Genomic DNA, 6,612 nt, shown 5'->3' on the forward strand with positions numbered 1-6,612 from the left:
CCTGGGGTCCAATGACACAGCCTTCACTTCCCCGTTCTTGTCCCACCTGTGCGACCCTTGATCTCTGTCTTTTTTATCCTCTCCCTGTCAGACCTACCTAGACCACTAGCGTTTTCAACTTCGGTAGCTCACAATACATAGTCCACCACTTTCGTCCGACGTGAATAAACTCAGGAAGGGATTTGGAGATGTTTATCCAGGAAGAGAGTTGTTTAAATGGTAATCTGCTATTACACCTGACGGAGATAAAAGAGGTCTCGTTTTTCCGCTTATATTAGTTTATCTACCTTTCAGTTGATTGATATTTTCACGCATTTTTATCGTTAAAAATATATTAATTTTATTCACAAATCATAACAGTTTTTACACATCTAAATATTATGAATGACAGTAGATTTTATGCAAAAATTTAGGTAATAAATATTATAATATTAAATGAAGTCTAAATCCGAGATATAATATGAAATTATTTAGCATAATATTTACATATAATCAGATATAACTTAAAAATTAAACTTTAAAAGCGATCTTTAATTGAAGAGGAATTTTAAATATATTTTTACATTAACCGAAACATTTTCTTTAGTTATTTTGTTATAAATTTCAACATTTATAACAACTCTACTATAATAAAAACTACTATACATCGTATATAAATTAAATAAATAAAATTAATTTTAAAAAGTCATATAGGTTATCATAAACAACAACAGTGTTCAATTCTGGAATTAAGTAAATTTTGCACAATAATTTTTACATTATCAGAAACATACAGACCTATTATAATAATACCACTTACTTTGTCAGGTACTCAGCAAGATGATGGGATCTTGTCAATCATCATTACAATACAGCTCGAAAATAAGAATTATCTTCTAGAAGATTTATGCTTAACATTAAGAAAAAATCACACAATGATTTACGCAGTGATTTAGTCTGAAAACTTTCGGAGCAAAGATCCACCAATCTAATGCTAAACTTTTAATATTTATATTCAATTTTCTTCTTCGGAAAAATTCAGAAATTTGTCTTCTATTTAATTTATTATTGATCATAAACTTTGATTTTTCGCTTTGTGTTGCAATTTCGCAACATTTTTCCGTGTTTGTTTTAATAATGAAAAATAGTATCAAGATATCGACAGTCATTTGTTTTTTCCGGAAAGTTTGAAGTTAATGGAATCAGACGTAGATGAAAACCTGGATCATCAAGACGATTTCGCAATAATGCTGTCGTAATATTCGGGAAAAATCTAACGTATATCAATCTTAGAATCTGTTTTTATATTTTTATGCAAATTCTTTAATCGCGCCAGATAAATAGCTTCTAAAGAATCATTCTGACACTTATGATGTTCAACTGTCAATTGTACTCTTTGCAAGTTTTCGTAATCTCTTGAGCCATTTCGAAGCCAGTTTTCAATATAATAGGAGAACTTGAAATTGTTAGATCTGTCGTAAAATAAAATAAAAACGAAAGGCGTAAATATATAAATATTTAAAGGATTTTATTTGTTTTCTTATTATTATATCTAAACACCTATGTTCTATTTGGTGTTTTCTTGTTGTTTCAAAAATTCACAAATGTATCAAAATCTATAATTAGAGTAGCTTAATGGTCAAACTTCTTTCAAATATGAAACATTATTAGTAATTCTTTTACGGTAATTAATTACTAATAATTGAAAATATTATTTATTACATAAAACGAAGCTATAAAATTAAGTAATCAGATGAATTAATATTGATATGTAAAATACTTACATTGGTTAATTTTATAAACATTTAGCCTATCTAGTTTAATTAATTTAATTATTAATTTTAATTAACTCGACAACTTGATGCTTCGAAGAATTAAAATTTTATATGTAGTAGACCCCTATATATATAGGCTATATATATATATATATATAATTAAAAGAAAAACCAAGTTATTAGAACGAGTTTTAGTAATTAAGAGTACTAATTTAAAGGTCTCTTAATTTCAATTCTCTCTTTATCTAGTTCGTTTAAAAGTTTATTTTTGTTTTATGGAATTAATATTTACATTTAATATGAATTTTTATTTACATACACTGTAAAAATCTATTGTAAAATTGTTTTCATAAAATTATAAATATTCAGAAAATGTAAAATAAAAGATTCTGTTTGTTTTTAAGGGTATAATGATAAACTAAATTACACATTGAAATTCACAAATAAATTCATTTCGATAATTGTCAATTTTTACTTTTAATTCCTTCTCGATACTGCTGTCGGCATGGTGAAAAGCGCGCGATGTGATAATTGGAACAAAACATTATAAGTTTGACTGTCGAACATGAAAAATAACCCTTTAGTTACCGGTTGCGGCCGTTAGGAGCGCTTTATTTTACTTTTTTTCCTAATGGGGAAAATGTTAAAATTGAGCCTCGTTTCTCGATTTGACACCAATTTTACTATTTCTTAAATTAGATAGCAATCAAAATGAATAAATACAAATATATCACAAAAAAGGAAAGTGTTATACAAGCAAGATAAAAGTAAAAATAGATTTTAGAGTTGAAAGTATGGAAAAACTCAAGTTGTTAAATTTTTCCATACTTTCAACTTTAATATTTTTAATTACTGTATATGATAAAATGGTAGGTTATACCCCAGAGTAAATTCATCTTTTGTTATAAAATTATTGTAAACATATATTGTATGGAATAATGACTATTTATAATACTAAATATTTAAAATTATTATATTAAAAACTTTCTCAAGTTTATTTGCCATAATGTAGTATTATAAACTTACGCGATCTGTCGTTTAATTTGTATGCAATTTTATGTAAGTTTAACATGGATTTTATAAAATCGTAGCTTGATTTTTGAGTGTGTCGTAAATAGTTTTAATATCAAAGGTTTACTTAACAATACTTATTTGTCAGAAATTCATCTAAATCCGTCAACCTTTCGCAAACTTGTCTACACGCAAGGCAACCATTTCACAAAAATGACCACTTAACGAACATTGTTTTTTCTTTCTGCCACAACCGCACTATAGGACACGCCTCGTTATTTGACCGTCAGAAAAGAGGACGCCGGAAAGGGGTAGACATCAGAAGAGCAAACCCCTTTTCCCCTCTACATTCCATCACATTTCTTGACTCTTTTCACCTTTTGCTGTTTTTAACATTCCTTAGTAATGACGTTCGCTCGAGATACGCTTCGTCCGTTTCGACCTTACAATCTCCTTTTAGACTTTTCTACTTCTGTCCCATCATCTGTCCTAAATTTCATCTCCATTAAATTCTATTAATGTATTCCCCCCTCTTCGAATATCGTTGAATATGATGTACGGACCGTTTTCCTGATGCTGAGGAAAGTTCAAATCAGTTTTCAAAATCTTGTAATAAGTTAAATCTGGAATTATTTTTATTACAAATAATAGTAAATAAATAAATAAAGCTTAAAATAATCTACAATTATGGTTTTAACTAAAATTTTAAAAGAAAAACGTTGTAATGGAATGCGAACAAACGATTTTAATGTTAGTCTAAATCTATAGTAAAATCTAAAAATCCATCGTATGCTTCTGCGTTTACATATAATCGATATAATATTAGAATAACAAATATTTTTCTCTTATCATATTATTATATAAAGTTAAATGATTCGAAAAATTTCCGTTAAATAAACTCTTCTGGTCTGTAAAACCAGATATAAACAGGTTTATTCAACAAAAATATTTATTTCATACTTACGTCTGACTTGATAACTTTGTATTCTGTATGAGAGGCATTTTTGCCGAGATGCTTGACTATAAATTCGTCGTATTTCTTCGAGGAATGTTGATATTTCTTGTAGATTGCGTACGATTTAAATACTTCGGTTCAATCGATTTCAGTACCTTCAACAAAAATTGTTTTTTTTTTATTTAAATTTTCATCTAAGCTGATCTGTGAATTTGTCAGTAGAACACGAATACATATCACTAAAAATAAAGTACAGGTAGAAACGTAAGTGCAGAAGCGCATTTTTATTAGTTCGATGTTTCCTTGCTTTTGCATCTTGATCTAATAAAAGAAGAAAACCAAAAGTTTCCTCTTTTGTTAGGTCAAGAAATTTATAAATCTTATGACTTAAGAGGAAACGACTTATTTCCGTTTAACTACTGTTATATTTTCTTGTATTATTCGGAAATTAAAAATGCAATAGGTCTGAAACTTGTAAATTTTTATTGTCAAATAAGTATAGGTTCAGGAAATTAATTCTTTTGTACTGTACATGCGTTATAAATATATGCTAATAATTTTAATTTTAAAAAGTTCTCGAGCTTTTTTCAATGTCATTTAGAGAAAAAAAAATTTAATAGCTATTAAGTAGAGTCATTTTATTTAAAATTATCATAATTAAGCAATTTTAGCCTAATTAAATATTCATCAATATATCAAAAAGAAAATTTTTTACAGTTTACTCTTACTCGGGATACGTTGTTGACTAGAAAATAAAAATTTAACATAAATTTTCTGAATTATCGATATCGATTTTTCTACAATTATTCCTTATATTCGGATTATTTAAAAAATCTGTTTTAAAAAGTTATAAAGAAATTTCGATGCTTCGGTATCACAAACTAGCTGCTGTAACTTGTATGCTTTACAAGTGCTTTGGTGGGTGATAACTTTCAGCCAGTTGCATTGAACTGCTTCGACCACCTGCTTTAATCGTGACTGGAATCCGGAATTCCAAAATTAACTATCACTCTTAAACATCATTACTTCTAAGTATTTACAATAATGTATATGTTTTAAAGACGCATTGACACTTTTGCTTTACTGAATTATTCTTAGAATTAGTTTTATATAAAGTAATTTAAATTACATTTTATTACTATTTACTCATTTTAAAAATATTATTTTTTTTTATAAATTTTATATTGATTTACGAGTTAAATATTTTTTGAATAAGTTTTTACATTAGCATGAAGATAAAAGTAACTCTTGTAGCCTATTTATTATTATAGATTTGGATTAAGAAATTAATTATTTTTATTACTCGTGAAAATATATGGAAATAATAAAATATTAAAATTATTTGTGAATATTCTGTTAAGCAGATGGAAACTATTACATGAGCTGAATCTATCTGAAGTTTCTTCGATTCAAAGAAAATGCCTGCTTTGAATTATATTTAGCTGATAAGGACGAAATTTGTTGTTTAAAGATCAAAGAATAAAATTATCGAGTTGTTGTGATTAGTTTTACTTTATTTCATTCGTAATATTTTATAATTCAACAATATAAATAATTTATGAAAAAAATACAAGCAATAAGTTAAAAATAAATTTAATGAGGGACATAAAAGCGAAATTTTATGGCTTAAAAATTAATATTTTTCTATTTTCGTAAATGGAAATTCTACGTAAAGTTTGATAAGTTAATTAGTTAATGTAATTATTTTAAAACTATTTATTTAGTATATTGCTCTTTTGTACATAATGACTTTACATTTAAGATTGTTATTTAATGCAATTATATAAATTTCTTGGATTTTTAAGATATTTTAAGATCACAAAATCAATTCCTAATGTTGCTTTGTTAAATAAACTAGAAACATGTTTAGAAATACAATACTTTGAATAAAAATAGTTATAGACCTAAAAGTAATTATTTAGCTTGCCTATAGACTGTGTACATATAATAGTATTTATATAGGCTATATACATATATTTTATGTTTTTAAATACAGATTTTTGTAATTAATAGATACATGCATTACTTTCGAAAATTTCGCATTATATATTAAAGTGGACGTAAACTGTTACAATTCTTTTCGTTATTCTTTGCATTTTTATAATAGTTTAAATTCATTAATTCAAAACCATGAGTGGTTTTGAATTTATGGATAAAACTCACATAAATGCTTCTATGTGGCATGTATTTTTCGATGCATAACATCGTTATGCATATGATTAATGCTTAATATTACTTTAATAGAAGCAAGACTATTAATACTTTAGTTGTTTTTCAGCCGGCTTAAAAGCTATTACTTAAGTTTATAAATTATAATCTAATTTAAATAGATTTACAAATTTATTTTTAAAAATATGACTATTTTTGTTAAATTATAGGCATACAATTATTTTCGAAATTTCATATTTAAATTATAAGATTACAGTCCGTTATATTGACTTCAGAAAAAATATAACCTATATCAGATTGGAATCGGGAAATCAGATTTTGGCTTAAAATTGCTAATCATTTTAAAGTGTATTTTATTATATTAAGTTATATGATAATTTTAACTTTAAATACCAGAAAATCTTTTTGCAAAACATGAAATTGTGAATAAAAATATAAACTGGTGCTTTTGTCAAATTATTGGATACTTATCGATATTGAATGGTTTAAATATTAATTTATTTAAGCAGCAAAATATTTGTGAATAAATAAAAACTATCAGGAAAGTCGTCAATGAAATTCATCTGTGGCGTTACTACGCTTATGTCTAAACTGGGTCTAAAGTCAGACCTTGAAAGATAGGATGACTTACAAGCACTTAATTAATTCTTCCCGTCAACTGAGAAGACCCATTACCGTCCGTTCTACTATCAGATCATTGCCGTTGATAATCAAAGAAGACAT

This window comes from Centruroides sculpturatus, unplaced genomic scaffold, assembly GCF_000671375.1.
Source record: "Centruroides sculpturatus isolate CEXI.00-Female unplaced genomic scaffold, Cexi_2.0 scaffold1778, whole genome shotgun sequence".
Classification (NCBI taxonomy): Eukaryota; Metazoa; Arthropoda; class Arachnida; order Scorpiones; family Buthidae; genus Centruroides; species Centruroides sculpturatus.